Source organism: Ceratotherium simum, chromosome 5 (genome assembly GCF_057802395.1).
Source record: "Ceratotherium simum simum isolate JZ-2026a chromosome 5, ASM5780239v1, whole genome shotgun sequence".
Classification (NCBI taxonomy): Eukaryota; Metazoa; Chordata; class Mammalia; order Perissodactyla; family Rhinocerotidae; genus Ceratotherium; species Ceratotherium simum.
Genome location: NC_141904.1, coordinates 28,521,635 through 28,540,824, shown reverse-complemented (window position 1 = coordinate 28,540,824; position 19,190 = coordinate 28,521,635). Strand labels below are relative to the sequence as shown.

The 19,190-nt window shown below is 42.8% G+C and overlaps 1 protein-coding gene across 4 annotated transcripts in view; it reads right to left on the bottom strand.

The window, feature by feature from the left end:
- Positions 1-1,168, bottom strand: part of UBE2E2 (ubiquitin conjugating enzyme E2 E2) — a 348,219-nt gene extending 347,051 nt beyond the window's left edge. For 3 of the 4 annotated variants that reach the window (XM_087430613.1, XM_087430612.1, XM_087430611.1), the window contains exon 1: positions 1,032-1,168. The gene's annotated coding sequence lies outside the window, so the exon portion shown is untranslated. Of the gene's footprint in view, positions 1-319; positions 414-1,031 lie in introns of those variants that run through there. The other variant, XM_087430610.1, reaches the window with a different exon arrangement.
- Between the last annotated feature and the right edge of the window lie 18,022 nt (positions 1,169-19,190).

Genomic DNA, 19,190 nt, shown 5'->3' with positions numbered 1-19,190 from the left:
TGTCTTTCTAAAGCGGCCTTAATTTCCTTAAGGGAAGATGGATTGGACATTTCTGGTTGGTCGTGGGGAAAAAAAGCCACAAGAAGCTACGCTTTATCTTCATTAGAAATGGTAAAGGGCAAAAGGATCAAAACATTATGAGACCTGGAGGGAGGGCGGGGGGGGGTGACAGAGGGAATCCAGTTTCAAACCAGGCCAGTGGGGGCTGCAGAGAAGAGACCAGAGAAAAATGGGCTTCAGCTCCAAACTGTGACAAGCGCTAGGCTTCACAAAAGACAAACAGAACACACACTCCACACCAGGGCATACACAAACACACCCCACAGGGTCTCCTCCAGGCGACCCACGGCGGTGCAGCGGCGGCGGGATAGCCAGACCCGGCACTCGCCAGGAGAGACACCATGTGCAGCAATTATACAATTAGGGAAAATAGCAAAAGATCAAGCCGGGCACTTTCCACCGTGACATTTATCCTGTACTTTTGCGAAGACTTAGTTCCAGAATGCGGCTGGGAGAGGGAAGGGGCTGGGAGGGTGGCGGAGGATGGGGAACTGAGAACGGAAGGGGGTAGAAGATGGGCAGGGAGGGAAGAGGCAGAAGGGGGTGGATGGGAAGGAGGGGGAGGGGTGGAAAGGGCGAGAAACCGGGGCAGGAGGCTCGTGGGAGGGGGCGCAGGGAATGGGGTACGCGGGGGAGCGGGGAGGGAGGTAACTAGGGCGCAAGCAGTGTAAGCAGAGACCTGCGACGTGGAGGGGAGGTGGGGGGCGCGCCCGCGACAGGGAGGACGCCCGAGGGCGGGCACCAGCGCGGCCCGGGCGAATACCTGAGGGAGGGGCGTCCGCGCAGGTCGCGGGCTCGAGCCCAAGTGCGCGGAGAGAGGGCTGCGGAGGCGGGGGGAGGGCGGCTGAGGAAGCCCCGAAGACGGGGTGCCCCCGCAGACCGTCTAGTCACCCAGAGCCGGACCCACGCACCACGCACCGGACCGCCCGGCCACGCCTGTCCCCGCCGCGCTCGCGCCCGCCCGGACTCACCCTCAGCGCCGCCGCCGCCGCCCCCGGCCGTTCCAGCTCCGGCTCCCGAGGCTGCTGCTTGCGGCTGCCGGTGTGGCCGCCCCTCAGTCCTGGAAAGTGAAGCCACCGCCTCCGTGAGCCGCTGCCGCCGCCCGGCCGTCCGCGCGCGCGCCCGCTCGGGAGAGACCGCGAGAGCGCGAGCCCCACGTCGGCCGTGCCGCGCCGCGCGCCTCCCTGCCCCCCCACCCGCTCCGCCCCTCCCCCTCCCCGCGCGCGGCCGCGAGGGGGCGGAGGCGGGCGCGCGCTCGGGCGGGCTGCCCGCCGGCCGGGCGAGGGGGCGGAGAGGAGGCGCGGAAAAGTAAAGTGACAGCCGAGTCCCGAGAGCGGGCGCGGGGGGGCGCGGAGCATCCCACGGAGAAAGAACGGCAGGGACCGGGAGAGGTGAGGGAAACAGAGACTGACGGGGCAGCTTGAGGGGAGGGGACGCGGGGACCTTGACGGGCACGCGCATTAAAGGGAAATGCTGGCTGGGGGTGGGTGTTGCCCTAAGACCAAGCAGGGGACGGCGTATTACTCCCGTCTACTGCGGCCCTTGGCCTCACGCTTGCCTCACAGCTTTCCCGAAGCAGCTACAGGGACAGGGTCTGACCCTGTTGACATACTAACCAAAACTCGACGCGTGGTGCCCACATGCACCCAAGATGGGAAAACTTCGCATTGGCCTGGAAAGCTCTCCAGGCTAAGCCAGACTCTTCACCTGACACGGCAACACGAATGTCTTGCTGCCTTTTGGCTCGTCCTGACCCATAATGTACACTAGTAGCCCGGAGCTGGAACTCCAGGCCCTTTATCCCTGGGATACTGGGGAGAGAGGTGGGGAGAGGGGGTAGCAGCACTATCAGAGCGAGTGAGAATTTGCCTTACTGCCCGGTTGAAGGGTATGGAAACAGCAGTGCTGTGGGTGACCCGAGGGAACATTAGGTTCCCCTATAATCTTCACCCCAAATAACCATTAAAAAACAAAACATTATGCCTGCTATACAAACTCAGCTTCCACATAATTTCCCCTCCTCCGTCTCCAACCCAGCCCCTCTTACCAAGTGACTGCTACTGCTGCTCCTAAACCTCTACTATATGAAAACTCAGGAGCTGTTACTGTATGTGGAGAAGGTGTCCTGCCCAGACGGGACTGAAGACAGCCCCACAGAGCCCAGAGCAACTCAGGCAGCTAAAGATATCAGTGCAATAAGACCCCAGAGGACAGGAGCAAGTCAAGATCCATTCATATGTCTAGACGTGAAGATCCTTTTACCAAATGCCGTCTACAAAAATTGGCTATTACTTTATAACATCCCTGAAAATTGCCAAAAGCAGGTGTTGGTTTCTAGCCTCCATTAATCACCATTGAGCAAAAAGTGGATGTTTTCTTGTGTATCACTTCTGTGTATCACTCAAGGATATCAACAGGCCGTGTTACCTTTAAACTCTAAAATATATATTGGAGGAATAGAAATTACCATATCCTAGGATTATCATCAATTAGATAGTCACCTGTATCTCTCATGTAGTGCAATATATTAGTAGGAAAAGATGACATAAAATGCATCTTATATGTTTGCTTTTTAATTTTTAGAATATGACCAAACTAGAGCATTTCATAGACTGCCTTAAATGTGTGCATAATTTATCTCATGAAACCTTTATATATTAATATTTTCATTTTACTGATTATGTTTCAGTGTGTTTTGCAACTGTTTGGTGAGGGTGGGTGACAGAATCCTCATTTCCTAAGTCTCTATGCTTTTCTCCAAATAAACTACTCTTATGTATACTCTTAGGTATATATCCAGTTGGTTTTTGTTTGTTTACAATTAGTATTTTATAACAAAATTCTCTTCTATTACAGAAAGTATCAAAGTTGTTTTTTAGTCCTGGTCATTGGTAGCTGGGGGCCAGGGATGCAGCAATGTCAGCTTCCAACTTTATGGAAGGATTGGAGGAGGTTTCCCTGCTTAAATGCTGAAACTGTGGTTGCTACAGTACTTCATTTACCTGTAGTTGTTTTAACTGCTGTATACTTCTTACTAAGTTTAAGAAGGGTATAATACAAATCAGAGTTACCCTTTTCATTGATTCAGGGAATATTTATTGAGTACCAGGTGCTGTCTAGGTGGTTGGGATATGACATTAAAGAGAAAAATCCCTGTCCTCACAGAGCTTCCCTATCTTTGACCCTGCTCTTTGTTTTACAAGCTACATCCAATTCATCAGCAAATCCTGTTGACTCTGCCTTCAAAAATATATCCTGAAAGTATCTGCTTCTTCCCACCTCCCTTCCCATAGCTAATCTCCTGGTCCAAGCCACCATCATCTTTCAATAATAGCCTGCTACCTGGTCTTTCTACTTTCCCTATCCACTCCCCCTACCACCACACCCCCCATCCCCACACATGACAATCTGAGTGATCCTTTAAAACATAGGTCTCTTCTCTTCTCAAAACCTCCAGTGGCTTCCCATCCTAGAGCAACAGCCAGAGTTCTTACAATGGCTGCATGGCCCTATATGATCTGCCTGCCACCCCCAACCAAGACCTCTCTGCCTCACATTGTACAACTTCACCCCATCCTCATCTCCCTCCAGCCACACTAGCCTCCTTGCTATTATGGAACACATCAAATATTCCTTGGCCTCAAGATTTATAATTTCCTATCTCTAGAACATTCTTCCCTCCTACCCCTCGCCCAGCACTTCCTATCCCCCTCTTCTGCTTTATTTTTCTTCATGATCATCATAATAAATCTGACATAGTGTTTTTTTTACTTATTTGTTTATTTTAGTCTTCCCCTTCTCCCTTCCTCCTCCCTCCCACCTCTTCCACATATAAGCACCTTGAGAACAAGGATTTTGTTGGCTGGGGTTCATTGTTATATATATTGAATAAATACTGGTTAAGTGAATGAAATTGACCTCTTTCAGTTGATGGCATGTTAGACATTGTTCTGATTTCTTCAATAACAATAATTAGCACTTACTGTGTTCTTAATTTGTACCAGACTAAGTTCCAGCACTTTACATAAATTAGCTCACAAATACCCTATAAGGTTGGTTTTATTCAGTCAACCCTACTGTACAGATGAGATCACTGAGGTGCAGAGAAATTCAGTCACTAGGCCGCAGTCATACAGCTAGGGAATAACAGAGCTGGGATTTGAAATCAGCAGTTAGACTCTGGAGTCTGTGAACTTCAGGACACTTTAACATGAGTCCAGTGTTACAAACATAGATTTTACTTGATTTTCTCAGTTCCTTTCCCCTGAGACTCAAACTTGGTCTCCAAAACAAATAGCTCCCCTTCCTTGTATTTCCTGCCCTGGTCCATCAATCTGTCATCATGAACTCACTCTCTCCTACACTTCTTATTTCTGGGCTTTAATTTAGAGCCTACCTTTTTTCCACTGGAATTGGCAAATGGGAATGTTTTTTGGAGGGCCCTTCTTATAACTTTCGTTACTGCCAACTTCATGAGTAGATAGAGTCACAATTAGTTTTCCAGTTTGACTAGAAGGGTGATAGAAAAGACCTGTCTGGGAGTAACTGCTGGATTTCAGCAAAACGCATCATACTGGCAGAGCTGTTGCTTGTTTAGGCAGCTTCCATTCTTATTAGGCACCCAGTAATCAGGGGTTGTTAAATATTTGGATTGTACCCCCTGGAAGAAATATCATATTAGCTTAAGTTTACCAAAGATTAGGACCCTGAGAGAATGGGATGGAAGAGAATCATCTTTTGCTTACAGCCTGGTTTGAAAGGGGCTATAGGCACCCCGTGGTCACTCTGAATGTCTTGGATACTTAAGAAGGACAACACTGATGTGGCAAAAGTGAAGCTCCATTAAAGCTTAGACCCTAGGACCTCGTTACTTAGCATAATACCAACACAGAGGCATGCACCAGGTGTTGGACAAATGTTTGTTGCATAAATGAATAAATGGATGAATTCCTAACAGGGAGTGGAAGAGTGCTGGGGACAAATCCCCCTGACTTCCCCACTTGGTCAGGGACTGCCACCTGAGCTACGATTGTATATGTTGCACACTGCAAAATGTCAGGGGGCACCATTCACATAAATTAAGATGCAAACACAGAAGTTTGGCTGCTTCTCCCACCCCTAGCCCCTGCCCAAGCATGCTAGTCAGTCTCTAAGATGGCCCCAGTGATCCCTGCCCCCTGGTATTCACACTCTTGTGTAGTACCCTTCCACATCATACCAGGGTTGCTAGAATGCTGAAAAGTGATAGTACATCACTTCCGAGATTAGTTTATAAGAGACATTAGGGCTTCCATCTTGGTTGTTGGCTCTCATTCTCTCTCTTACTCTCTCTCTCTCTCATCATTCACTCTGGGAGAAGCTAGCTGCCGTATTGTGAGCAGCCCTACAGAGAGGCCCATGTGGCTAGAAACAAGTCTCCCACTGACATCCACATGAGTGAGCTCAGGATCAGATCCTTCTGCTTTAGCCAAGCCTTCAGATGATGCAACCCTGCTCAACATCTGCAGTGCAACTTCATGAAAGACCCTGAGCACAAACACCCGGCTAAGCCACTCTTGAACCTTGAGATAAAAATGTTTGTTGTTTTCAGCCACTAAGGTTTGAGGGTAATTTGTTATGCAGCAATTGATAATGAATACGCGTGCTTTCTGCTCTCTAACGATGAAGTTCCCTCCTCCAGGCGGCTACATATCAGGGATGCTACTGCTGTGGTAGTTCCTACAGGCAAGGAGTCCCACTCATACTGAAATGGGCTATTGCAACCAACTTCCCAGAAATACAGAGGGGCTTCAGTAGATGCTGAGATATGGGTAAAGTGTCTGAAGAGAGAGCGTAGGCCAGGAATGGAAAAAAACAGAAGTGGTTCAGAGGCGTCATCTTTAGACACAATAGAAGTAAGAAAGGAAGAATCTGCTCTGAAAAAGACCGTCAGAACAGAGGAAAGAATAATGACATGTAGGAGTCAGAGCTTTGCTGAGCAATGAGATTGTAGGTAAGGTTTTCTTTGTTATAGTTGTTATATTGTTATTAGTACAATAAATAAAGATATTTTAAACTTAGGGAAACCTCAGAAGGAAACAAACAAAGTCAAAAGGAGGGAAAGTCTTGCCCTAATTTACACCTTTCTTAGGCGGTACAAAGATGCTTCAGAACTGGGCTATCTCGATTCATAATCCTGGCTCTGCTTCTTCCTTGCTGTGATCATGGACAAGTTACTTAACTTCTCACTGACTCAGATTCCTCGTCTACTAATGAGGCTTATTTTAATGGCTAATACTTACATAAGGGAAGAGAGAAGATTAAATGAGTTAATATATGTAAGCAACTTAGAGCTTGAAATAAAACGAATGTCATAGAAGTGTGAGCTACTAGTCTTCCTAGTGCTTTGATAAGTGGGAGGTCATGTCACCCTCAAGTCTGGGTTTTATCTCACCTGAGTTTGCCACTTTTTCTTGCACATAGTCTCCCGGTCAGTCACAGCAGCATGTCTCCTGCATCCTGTACTATTTAAAAGCATATGTCCCCTAGTTTGCTGTGAGCTACTCAAGGGCAGAGACCAAGCTTATTGATCTGTGTGTCTACAATTTAAAGAGTAGGCACCCCATAAGGGTTGGTCGAATTAACGAATATCCCTGCTTTTCAACTGCTATTTCCCCAAATTATGGAACTTTGGGAGGTAGGTGTAATTGTTCCATGTCGTTCATTTCAAAACCATTTCAAAGAATACTCTTTACTCTTTCTTATAAATTCAGGAAATATATTAATGAATATTTTCCAGAGCTTTATGAACCCTCTGGCCCTCTCTGAAGATTCCATGAAGAAAAATTGTGAAATCTCCTTATATATGGCCACAATGAAAAAGATACTATTTGTTGTCTTTATCTTACTGCTTTTATTTTTCTCTCCAGTCATCTTAGTACTCCCTTCTGTACTTGGAAATGCACAATTTTTTAATATACCTTTATCAAGATATAATTCACTGACCATACAATTCACCAATTTAAAATGTGTAATTCAAACGTTTTTAGTATATTTGCATATTCGTGGGAGGGCACAATTTTTGTGAATGGAGAAGAATAAAGACTCTTCTGCTCTACTTCACTTTCTATCTATTCTGTTATATTTTTCTGTTGACCAGGGCTTACTGTGAGGACCCTGTAGGTAAACAATTTGTTTGGGCTCCCTGGGATTAGTAGTCACACCAGGGTCAAATGAAAAGGTAGCATCATCAGAGAAGCCAAGTGTCAAGGCCCCCAGTTGGTGATTTATCTTGCTAGTCTGGCCCTATTCAGGTTGTGTCCTGGGACACTGGCCTCTCCCCTGTATCAGTTGAGTCTTCCAGGAAGCAGACACCAAGACGAAGTTAGAAGTGCAAGAGATTTATCTATGTATCTATGAAAGAAAAAAGGAAAGGGGAGCAGGAGTAGGCAGGGAAATCCTTCAGGCTACAATGCAGGTTTGACACCTGTGAAAGGAGAGAGGAATGAAGGAGGATTGAGTAGGAAGAGCCTCAGATGGCAGCACAGCTCTAGTGCAGTCTTGTCCAGCCTAACAAAAAGCTCCAGTGCAAAGACTGCCCCTAAAGCGGTCCCACATTGGGCAGAAATGGCCAGATCCTAGTGCGTCCGTCATGCTTAGTCATTTGTTGAGACTCCCCAGGAAGAGCATGTCCTTGGCTCAAAAGGTAAGATGGGTCCTGAAGGCATTTGTAGCTGGAAGCTGTCTGCTAACTGATCTCCTCACATCTGATAGGCAAGTTCTTTCTTGAAGAGTGATCCAAGCCCTCCATAGCTGCACACTCCCTTTGCCTCTTTGTCATCAGAACTCCACATTCATGAATATAGTTTGACACTAGACTTGTGTTTGTCCATCTGCCTTGGACTTGCTAACTTGGATGACCTCCTTCACTCATGCTATTGCTCACCGTCTCCACTTTAACCTAGGTTATAAGCTTTGTGCTTTTTTAGGGCTGGCCCCGTGGCTTAGCGGTTAAGTGTGCCCACTCCGCTACTGGCGGCCCGGGTTCGGATCCCAGGCGCACACCGACGCAGGCTTCTCCGGCCATGCTGAGGCCGCATCCCACATATAGCAACTAGAAGGATGTGTAACTATGACATACAACTATCTACTGGGGCTTTGGGGGAAAAAAAGGAGGAGGATTGGCAATAGATCTTAGCTCAGAGCCAGTCTTCCTCAGCAAAAAGAGGAGGATTGACATGGATGTTAGCTGAGGGCTGATCTTCCTCACAAAAAAAATAAATAAGCTTTGTGCTTTTTTGTGTGTGTGTGAGGAAGATCAGCCCTTAGCTAACATCTGCCAGTCCTCCTCTTTTTGCTAAGGAAGACTGGCTCTGGGCTAACATCCGTGCCCATCTTCCTCTACTTTATATGGGATGCCACCACAGCATGGCTTGACAAGCAGTGTGTCAGTGCGCGCCCAGGATCCAAACCCGGGGCGCCAGCAGCGGAGCACGTGCACTTAACTGCTTTGCCACCGGGCCGGCCCTTAAGCTTTGTGCTTTTGATTATAGCTGCTATCCTGCCCCTAATTCTTTCATTTGCATTTGCTTAATAGTTGATACATTCAATCCGATGCTGTGCCCAACTTTCGTTAGACTGGCCTCAGAGAATCAAAACAAATGCCTGAGTTCTTCTTCAGAGGTTTAAAGTTCGAATAAGTAGAGTATTAGGTTTCTTATTAATTCCTATCATTTCTCTCTTTTAAAGGTAAGAGAAAGAGGCCCACTGAAGGAGGCTCTGAAGAAGACATAAGAATTCAAAGAGTTGGCTTCTTTTTTCACCTAACATGTTCCAAAACTACATCCCTAAGAAGCTGTGCACCTCTAAGGAAAGTTCAGATGGAAGAGCTAAATAGTGTTCTCTCTCTGCTTGTTCAGAGTGAAGGGCAGACGTACGCTCTCTCCTCCATCTGTCCTCAGCGTCACTTTGCCAACGACACTCACAAGCTGCTTCTTAACTCATGAGTTGGAGAGTACTAATTGATACAGATGATGTGTGTGTGTCAATATCTTTATATAATGTGTATATAATTTATTCTCAATTTGACTCTCAAAATTTATAATTAGCATTAAATGAGTAATAAAAATTGTTCTGCAAATACTATCAGTAAGCTGCTAGATATTTTTTTTTCTGATGTATAGACTAGATTTCATCAGTGAAATCTTATGGAGGATGACCAGTCACATTGTTACTGCTAAGTTATAGGACTATTTCTTTCAGTCACACTATTTATTCATATAAACGTTGTACTGAATTTTCTTAATTCGCTTGAAAATTTTTATTAAGCCATCCACGCCACATAGTTCTTTTCCCTTCCCCTTCCGTGAAACATTTTTCATCTGTTATCTTTATTTTCCTCATTTTCTGCTCTTACCCCTCAGTCATAGAATCATATAGGGTGGGGACAGATAGAGGAAAGGAAAGAAGACAAGGCCACAGCTTAAGTCTAATCTGTCTCAACCCAAGATTCAGAATGTCAGGTATGTAGGAAGGTCATAGAGCAAGCCCTTAGGGAGGAGCAGGGATGTTTAAATGAGGGACCAAAGAGTGTCCCAAGAAGAACTGACCCTAAGGAAAAAAGAGATTGGAGACCTAGAAAATTTGCTTAAGATCAATGAGCACATCACCCTGGATAAATGCAAGTTTAAGCAAGACATAAAATCTGTTGCTCCCTGATTATTCCAACTCGGCCCCTGTAGACTTTTAGTGAAGTCCAGGGGGAAGAAAGTCTATGACTCAGAACTAACAGCTGTTTGCCCATAAAATCTATTTGACATTATGGGGTCCTGGCTTGACAACAATTGCACAGTATAACACAAAAAACAGAGGAAGTCAGATATTGCCGTGTTGAGGGAGTTGACAGTACAGTGGAATTAGGGTCGGCTGTATGGTAGCTTGACATCGAGGGGCAACTCTTGCCCAGGGAGGCATTGGCACTGAGCTATTTGGGGCCATCAGCGGTAGATGGCAAATTACCTCTGGGTTTGCATAGGCTTCAGGAAATCTTATCACTTACAGGACCCAGAATAAAAGAATGGGCTGTATTATGAGCACATGTGGGAGCACACCTGGGGACTCCGAAGGAGTTCAAAGCTCTTGGCAACAGTGGAAATGATTTTGCAGCGTGTCCAATCTGACCACTATCTGATTTAGAATTCTTTCAAAATAATTTGCTCGAATATCTCTAGTGAGGGAAGCTCCTACCTCTCCTGATAGCCGATTCCATCTTTGGACTTTCTTCACCCCTAAATTGTCTCCCAATCTTTTCTCATTATGTTTTTGGGGCTACAGAATAATGCTAATAGCTGTTCTGCCAGAAAGCTCTTTCATTATTTAAAAATGGCTAACATGCCCCATAAGTTGTCTCTTCCCTGAAGTAAATATCCCCCTTTTCTTCATTTGTCCCTCATGTGACACAGGTTTGTGGTCCCTCACCATTTAAGTCACTCTCTTCCAAATACACTCTAATTTGTCTATGTTTCTCTTAAAATATGATGTCAAGAATTGAACACAGTGTTCTAGGGGAAGTCGGCTTAGCTGAGAGCAGAAGGAAGCTATTTGTCACCTGCTCTCTCTATCCCAGGAATCTCTGATTCCGAACTCCTAAATGTAACATACATTCCCATGCTGCATGGGGATATTGCTTTTCAACTAAACATTAGATTAGGGTCAAAAGAATAAAAAAAAAAATTTTTTTCAGGAGGCCCGTAGCCCAGGAAATAATCTTGGCATATCAATTCAGTACATCCTAAATCTTTATCTCTCATTTTAGCGTGCACCCACCACTCCTCAGGCCTGTAGAAAATAAGGTTGTCAGCCTTAAGGAATAGTCATAAATTTTACCTCCTTCAGAAACTCTTAGTTGGTTCTCTTAGATATGTGCATTAGGGGGAAAAACAAAGATATTGATGGCAGGTCAGAATTATGTACTTTTATCCCAAGAATATGGAAACTTTTCCCCTGCAGAAGAATTCAGATGGGTTTTTTATTTGTTTTTGAAATTATATCGTGCTTCCATTTTGTAAATGGAAATTTAGTAAAAACTATAAATTGATTTCTTTTGGAAATTGTCGACCTGGTCTTCATCTACGGAGCACACGCAATAGATTATTAGTATTTTCTTTTCAATAAGAATTTACTTTTTCCAGCAAGAAAACTTTGTTATATAATATGTTTACTTTCATATCTAGAACATTTTCTGGCAGAGCCATGAATAATAATTAATCCAAGTGTGGTTGACTACACACTACAACTTCATTACATTTACACTGTTAATGGCTTGTTTATTAAATTTTTTCCCTCCACATCACAAATTCAACATTCTCAACATTTCCCATATTTTTGTTTTTATTTGTAATAGCTGAGTTATAACATAAATATGCCCTTATTTGTGTCATGTTTTAAAATACCAAACTGTTTCCTACCTTTTTACCTTTAGATACTATTCCTGAAATCTATTGCTGCATAACAAACCACTCCAAAAGTTGGTAGTTTAAACAACAGCAATCATTTATTTTGCTCATGAATCTGAAATTTGACCAGGGCTTGGTGGGAATGGCTTATCTCTGCTCCACACAGTGTTACCTGGAGCAGGTTGATGGAAGGCTGGAAGACCTGCTTCCATGATGGCTCACTCACATGGCTGGCAAGTTGGTGTTGGCTGTTGGCTAGGAGCTCAATGGGAGTCCTGGGTGGAGATTTCAGTTCCTCCCACCAGAACTTTCTGTGGGCTTCTTGGCTTCTTCCCTGTGTGGTGGCTGGGTTCCAAAAGTGAGCATCCCAAGAAAACTAGACAAAAACTACATACTAATTTCTAATCTAGCCTCATAAGTCACAGTGTCATTTCTCCACATTGTACTCATGGAAGCCATCGTAAATCCACTCAGACTCAAGGAGAAGGGAATTAAGCTTCACCTCTTGATAGGGGAGTGAAAAGCTTCTGGAAGGTTTTATGGGACTAGAGATATTGCTGCAGCCATCTTTGGAAAACACAATCTGCCACAGATACATCATTCCCTTTGCCTTGAATCCTCTTTCCCTCTTTGCTCTCTAGGAGGCCCACTTCATCCCTCAATGCTCTGCCTAGACATTACTCACCTCTGCTATGTTACCTACTTAACTTGTATGTTCCTCTATTATTCCCCTTTATGCAATGTCGTGCAATTATTTATTTATGTCTAACTTGCCTATTAGACTATGAGCTCCTCATGAGCCAGTATAGCAAACACCATTTGTTGGCTCACCATCAGCCATCACCAATGTGCTCGGTCCTAGGTGATGAAGGCTTGATAATTCTAAAGCAACATTTCTCTCCTGTAGATATCACTCCCATTCCACAGCTGATTTCTGCCCTTAGCACCAGCTCAGCGAAGCCTTTGATCTGGGCCATTGCTTTACAGCTTTGCTACTCAAAGTGTGTTCCACAGACCAGCAGCAGAGCATCACCTGGAAGCTTGTTAGAAATGCAGACCATCAGGCCTTACCTCAGACCTAGTAAATCTACATTTTAACAATAGTGATTTGTTTGCATAGTAAATTCAAGAAGCATTGCTTTGGAGAACACCTCTGGCTCCCTACTGAGTAGTCACTGGGGCCAAGGGGATGAGCCCATCTGGAGCCCATGCTTCTGTTTCTAGACCATGCCTCTGGTAAACAGAACTGTGGAATTCCCTGCCCAAATGGCTCCAAGAGAGCTTTTTCCTAGCAACCTTGACAGCTTGGACCTCTGCCCTAGGTCTGTCCTCCTGAAAGGGGACTATCTTTCCAGTGTGCACAGTCCTAGGTTGAAGGGGTGGCCAAGGGAGAGCTACTTGTGATGGGGTCAGGGGAGGAAAGGTTGGAAGTTGTACCTATGGACTGGGACACACACACATGCACAAACGCACACGCACACACACCCATGAGGCCTCTCATGGTGTAAGACAAAGCCGGGGCGGGGGAAGAGAAGACAGTAGGCTGTGTCTGGGATTTCCATTTGTACGCTCATACCTGGGCCCCATAATAGTTACAGGGCAAGCTAACAGGGATACTCATTTTTCCAGCCTCTCTGGTAGGATTTTGATAGAGATTACATTGAATTTATAGATCAATATGAGAAGAATAGCCTTCTTGGCAATATTTAGTCTTCCATTCCATGAACATGCAATGTCTTTCCAATTATTTAGGTTTCGTTTAATTTCTTTCAATGATGTTTTATAGTTTTCAGTGTACAAGTCTTGCATTTCTTCTGTTAAATTTATTCCTAAATATTTAATTCTCTTTGCTGTTATTGTGAAGGAATTGTTTTCTTAATTTCAATTTATGATTATTCATTGCCAGCATAGAGAGATACAATTAATTTTTGTATATTGATCTTGCAATCTTGCTCAAGTCCTTTATTAGTTCTGGTAAAATTTTTGTTATTCCTTTGGATTTTCATATAGGGTCATGTCATCTGCAAATAAAGACAGTTTTACTTCTTTTTTTCCAATCTGGATGCCCTTAATTTAAAAAAGAAATTTTTTTATTCCACCAGCTATAGAAACTCCAGTGCGAGGTTGAATAAAATTGGCGAAAGCAGACATCCTTGCCTTTTTCCTGATCATAGAAGGAAAGCATTCAGTCTTTCAGCATTAAGAATGATGTTAGCTGTGGGTTTTTTATAGATGCCCTTTATCAGATTGAAGAAGTTCTCTTCTATTCTTAGTATGAGAGTTTTTATTATGAATGAATGTTGGATTTTTTCAAACGCTTTTTCTGTGTCTATTGAAATGATCATGTGGTTTTTGTCTTTTATTATACTAAGCTAATACATCTTAATTCTCTTTTTCTTTTTCATTTAATATGTGCTTTCAGGAATTTTTAGGGCTTCCTGAAGTTCAAAGCCAAAAGTTGTTAAAGTTTCACTTCCTCTGTTTGTCTTGGAGGCAACTAATTTTCTGCCCTGAAAGAAAATAATCTGACTGTCAAATGTTACTCTAACCCTCCTGCCAGGATGAGTCTAGTTTCTCTTCCTTCACTTGAGCTTTAAGTTATCTCAGGACTTTGTTAAAATATTCTAAAAAGAATCAGACTTCCAAGGAACCAATGGGTATAAATTCATATAAAATTTAAAACCAATCAGGTAATACCTACCTTCCTACCTACCTTCACAGTACCTCTTTCTCTACCGTTGCTTTTACAAATCACCTGAGAGCAAGAGGAAAATAAATCTCCAGATACTGCTTATCTAGAAAACAGTTGCAGAAACAGAATTGGGGACTGGAGGAGAGAGATGATGCCATATGGATAAGGATTCTGGAAAGAATGTGGTTGGGTGAGCACCTTAGGGAACAAAACTCAGATTCTTCATCCTGAGAACAGCAAACATTGACTGAATGCTCACTCTGTATTTGGACTGTTCAAAGTGTTTAAATGACCTCATTTAAATATCACAGCAAACCTATGAGGTAAGCATTGCCCCATTTTACAACAGAGGAAACTGAAGCGGATTGATTGGGCATCTTGCCTATTGTCATGCATTTAGTAAATGGTGGAGCCAGTATGTGAACCCAGGCTGAGGGACTCTGGCTTGTGTACCTAATCACTATGTTATACCAAACCAAGCAGGGGCACTATTAATACTGGGTTCCAGTACTTTGCAGCTTATATAAGGTCAAGTTCCATCTCCCATACACAAAAAAGACTTCACCCTTTATCACTATGTCTGATGCCTACCATCAGAATCTATCCTTTGAGTTCAGTATCAAAAGTACTGTGTGTGTGTGGTAAGACAAATAACCTATTTACAATGGGCGAAAGATTTTAACAGGTACTTCAGAAAAGAAACTATATGAATGGGAATAAAAAGCACATGAAAAGATGCTTGTCATCATTAGTCATCAGAGAAGTGCAAACTAAAATAACAATGAGATACCACTATACACCTATCCAAGTGGCTAAAATTGAAAAGGTTGACAATACTAAGTGTTAGTGAGGATGTGGTACACCTGGAACTCTTATACATTGCTGGTAGGAATGTAAAATGATGCAACCACTTTGGAAAACTGTTTGGGAGCTTCTTATAAGGTTAAATATAAACTTGCCATATGAAGCAGTAATTCCTCTCTGAGGTATTTACCCAAGAGAAATGAAAATATATGGTCAAGAAAGAATTGTACACAATGGTGATAACAGTTTTGTTGGTAACAGTTTCAAAGTGGAAACAGCCCAAATGTCCATCTACAGGACACTGGATAAACAAACAGTGGTATATTCATATGTGCAACAACATGAATGAACCTCAAAAGCATTATGTTGAGAGAAAAAAAGCTAGACACAAAAAGTACGCATGGTATGATTCCATTTATATGAAACTCTAGAGCAGGCAAATCTTATCTATAGTGACCAAAAGCAGTGGTTGCCTGGGGCTGGGAGGTCAGGGGTGGGGTGAGATGAACTGCAAGGGGGAAGGAGGAAACTCTTTGGGGTGATGAGTAATGTTACATGTCTTGATTATGGAGATGCTTGCACAGGTGTTTTGTCAAAACCCTTTGCACTGTACACTTAAAATGGTTGAATTTTACTCTACGTAATTATACTTCAAAAAAGTTAATTTAAAAAGAAAAAGTATATATGCACAATGAGAAATACTAAAATAGAAAATTTTCTTAGTGATTAATGTGTTGTTTGTTTGTTCACCTAGAAGGCAGAACAGAAAAGTTTTTACGGGAAGAAGGGAAAAACAAAAGGTATGGCCGCTGAGATGTGTTGGTCCAGAAGGAAATTTGGGTGACTTGCTATTTTGGGGATATCCTTCGGGTGGCTGGCTGGCTTCTGGAGAGGAGCAAGTGCAACAGGGGAGGTGGGAATGGAGAGAGGCTAAAACAGACTACCTCCTGTACAAGTGCCCCTGACCGTATCTGGTTGAGAGCCGTTCTTTCTACTGTTACATTTCTACTATAATTATTTTGCTTTTAGTTTTTCAATTCGTTGAACTTCACTCTCCTAAAGGGAGTGAGAAAGAGAATGTCAGGAGAAAACAGAAAGGTGGAATGGGATAGGATGAGGGGCAGGAAACATTTAGACAATAACTGCTTAATTATGTTGTAAATAATTTACTGCTGAGAAAGAAGGATGAGACAGACCTTAAAGGAGTAGGGAGGAGGGAGCTGGGATGATCCAGAGGCCAGGGAAACTGGTGTACCTCCTCCACTTGATCTTGTATTTTTCTTTTTTTACAAGTGTCAAATAGCTCTTGGAAAAGCCGTACTTTGGTTTATTCAATTTAGCATTTAAATCTTATATAGCAAACTGTAGCCGTGACTTTCGAACTTAAATATGCACAAGACTCTGGTGGTGAAATGCAGATTTCTGGGCCCCCTCCCTAAGGTTCTGCTTCAATTGGTTTAGCATCTGCATTTTATCCTAGATGATTTGGACACACTCTCTCCATGGACTGCATTTTGAGAAATGCTGACCTAGAAGACTATAGGTGAGAATGAGAAAGCATAATTTTGATGACCATATTCGCTCCAGAGAAAGGAAAGACAGACATGACCAAAAGAAATCTTAGATTAAGAAAAGTAGCAGTATTTATTTCAGTAAGGTGTGTGTGTGTGTGTATGTGTGTGTGTTTAGTAAGAGACAGCTAAGAGAGCTAAGTAAGATATTAGGTTGGAGGTTTGGGGCCTTCAGATGTGGGGAATATATGCCTTGCTACTTATCACACTGACCCAGACCTGATTTTAAGGATTCTTCTCTTTACTAGCATAGGCCTCAAATCCTTTTTTTTCCAAAGCCCATCAAATCGGTAGCAATGTAAAACATTTTCTGGTCTATCTGCCTAATCCGTCATAGTACGATAAAAAAAGATACGAAGAGACTGGGGTGGATAAAGGAAATCAATACCCGTTTCCTGTTCTTTACCTTGAAATCCTTTGTCTGGTTTCAGTGTGTCTTCAACAGAATAAGAAACATAGCTGGAATTCCCAATCAAAATCAGATAAAACACAGGTGATAAGACATTGTGTCTCTCCTTTCTGAAGATAAGAAATTTGAGTTATAACAGGGCCAAATTATCTGAGCCCACTGCAGTTGTTTAGTGATTAATTTTTTTGTGTGCATGTTTCATAGTAATTTATAATCTTAGTAATAAGATATTTAGAAACAAAGCAAATATTCCAACAATAGAATGTTAAGCAAATTAAGCAAGAAATTTAATTCTCCAGTTACAGGTAATCCTAAATACCTTCCAATTTAAATTGTAATCTTTCTTGTAAAATCCTTGAATACTATTAAATTGTATGTACCTGACCAAATGTAGATATATTTATGCTTTCCACACTTTACCTATTGGGCAACATAAACAAAAAGCTAGTTCATTAGTCATTTCTAACCTAATGGCCTCATAAAATAGTCTTTGCAAAATGTTTTATAAATTGCTTTTAATTTAAATGGTTTATGATTTTTTTTATAAATTATGTTTTTAAAAAGTATATATAGTTCTCTCATCTAGACACATCGAATAAATTATAATAAGGATTAAGTAAAATATCAACAGAGCGTTTCATTCTCAGTATGACATTGAAGTTGCTACTTGATATCATACCTAGGTCATTTCCTCAAAATGGTCACATAGTGAAAGAAAATAAACCCTTTTCCTTAGCCTTTGTATAGAAATGCATTTAGTATTATACTTGTAGACAGGATCAATAAAGTTATAGAAGACACTAAGAAAAAGGTGGAGAAAGAAAGCCTATTTACAGCAGGTCCCATAAAGCTTGTGTGCACATGGGCACCAACACTTAAGTGTGGTTAATATTGGCTTCCTTTAATTTTGTTTATCATTGTAAAGCAAGAGTGGTGCTGTCAAATTGTCCCCCATAAAAAAAGGAGTTGCCTAATATCCAGGTCCTTATAGTGTTTCCTATTGAGTCTCTCTTTCAGTTTTTAAATTTTGAACAATAAACCTCATTTGGGAATGTGGGATTAGCCTGAAATGACCCTCCTTAACATGAATCTTACAGGCTGATAGGAATAAGTTAATTTTTAAAGGAGGCAAAAAAATTTCATACAGTTATAATAATTATTACCAGGAGTATGACCTCATAAATACTTGTATTGGATATCATTGTAAAAAGCTCTTTAAAATCACTTTTAAAAGCAATTCAGAAAGTTATTGCATTGGGGAGATCACTGGTATCCACTTATAGGATGAACTAAGAAGAAACTTTCCCTGTAAGCCAGCTTTTGTGTCTTGGTTGAAGGGTTACCCCAAGTGACTGGAATCCAATTTGCCTACACTTGGGGGAGTTGGGAGTGCCTGGGAATTTAAATTCTCCTGGAGGAAGTCCCTAACCAATGGCTGATGGATGCAGGGGTTTAAATATGCAAGCTCCCTTGCCCCCTGTTGGGGACAACTCTGAGGAAGTACCTATACTGTCTCCAAAGCTTCCCTGTAGAATTGAGCCAAAGTGACCAGCTGTAGGACTTTGCCTAATACCCTTGCTGGCCTCCTTCCTTTCCTGGTCTCATTTCTCTACTGGTTTGTTCTGGGAACATTTCCTAATAAATCACTTTAACAGGAATCGCCATCTCAGGGTCTGTTTCTAGGGGACCCCTCACTAAGACAGGTGGTTCATTACGGACTCTTACAATTGCCTTGGCTGGGTCGTGAAGGGCAGCCCATACCTGAATGAAATGGATACTACCCCTGGAGCAGGAAATGAGATGGGTTTTCCTCTCTATAGTAGATCTTTCCTTCAAGATCTGTCCACTCATTTCCCCAGCTACTGGGAGCCCTGGCAGCTCGCATCCTTCTCTGTGAATTGCCATTAGCCAAAGGACAGCCCTCATGGCGTGACTGTTCAATTGGGAGTTCAAAGGCCAGGCCCGCTTGTCTCCATCTGGGACAAGTTTGAAGGGCTATCTCAACTCCAGAGCTCCCACAGAATCAGCTAAGGACTCTGTTGCAATCCATTGTAACCCAATTTCTCCCTCTGCCCAACACTGCTTTTCTTACTTCCCACAGGTGTTCTCAAGGGCATTCTTCCATAAAACTCTTGCTAGTAAATCTGTATCTCAGAGTCTGTTTCTGGAGAAACTGACTTAAGATATTCTTCAACCCAGAGAGGGAAGGGAGGGAGACCTGA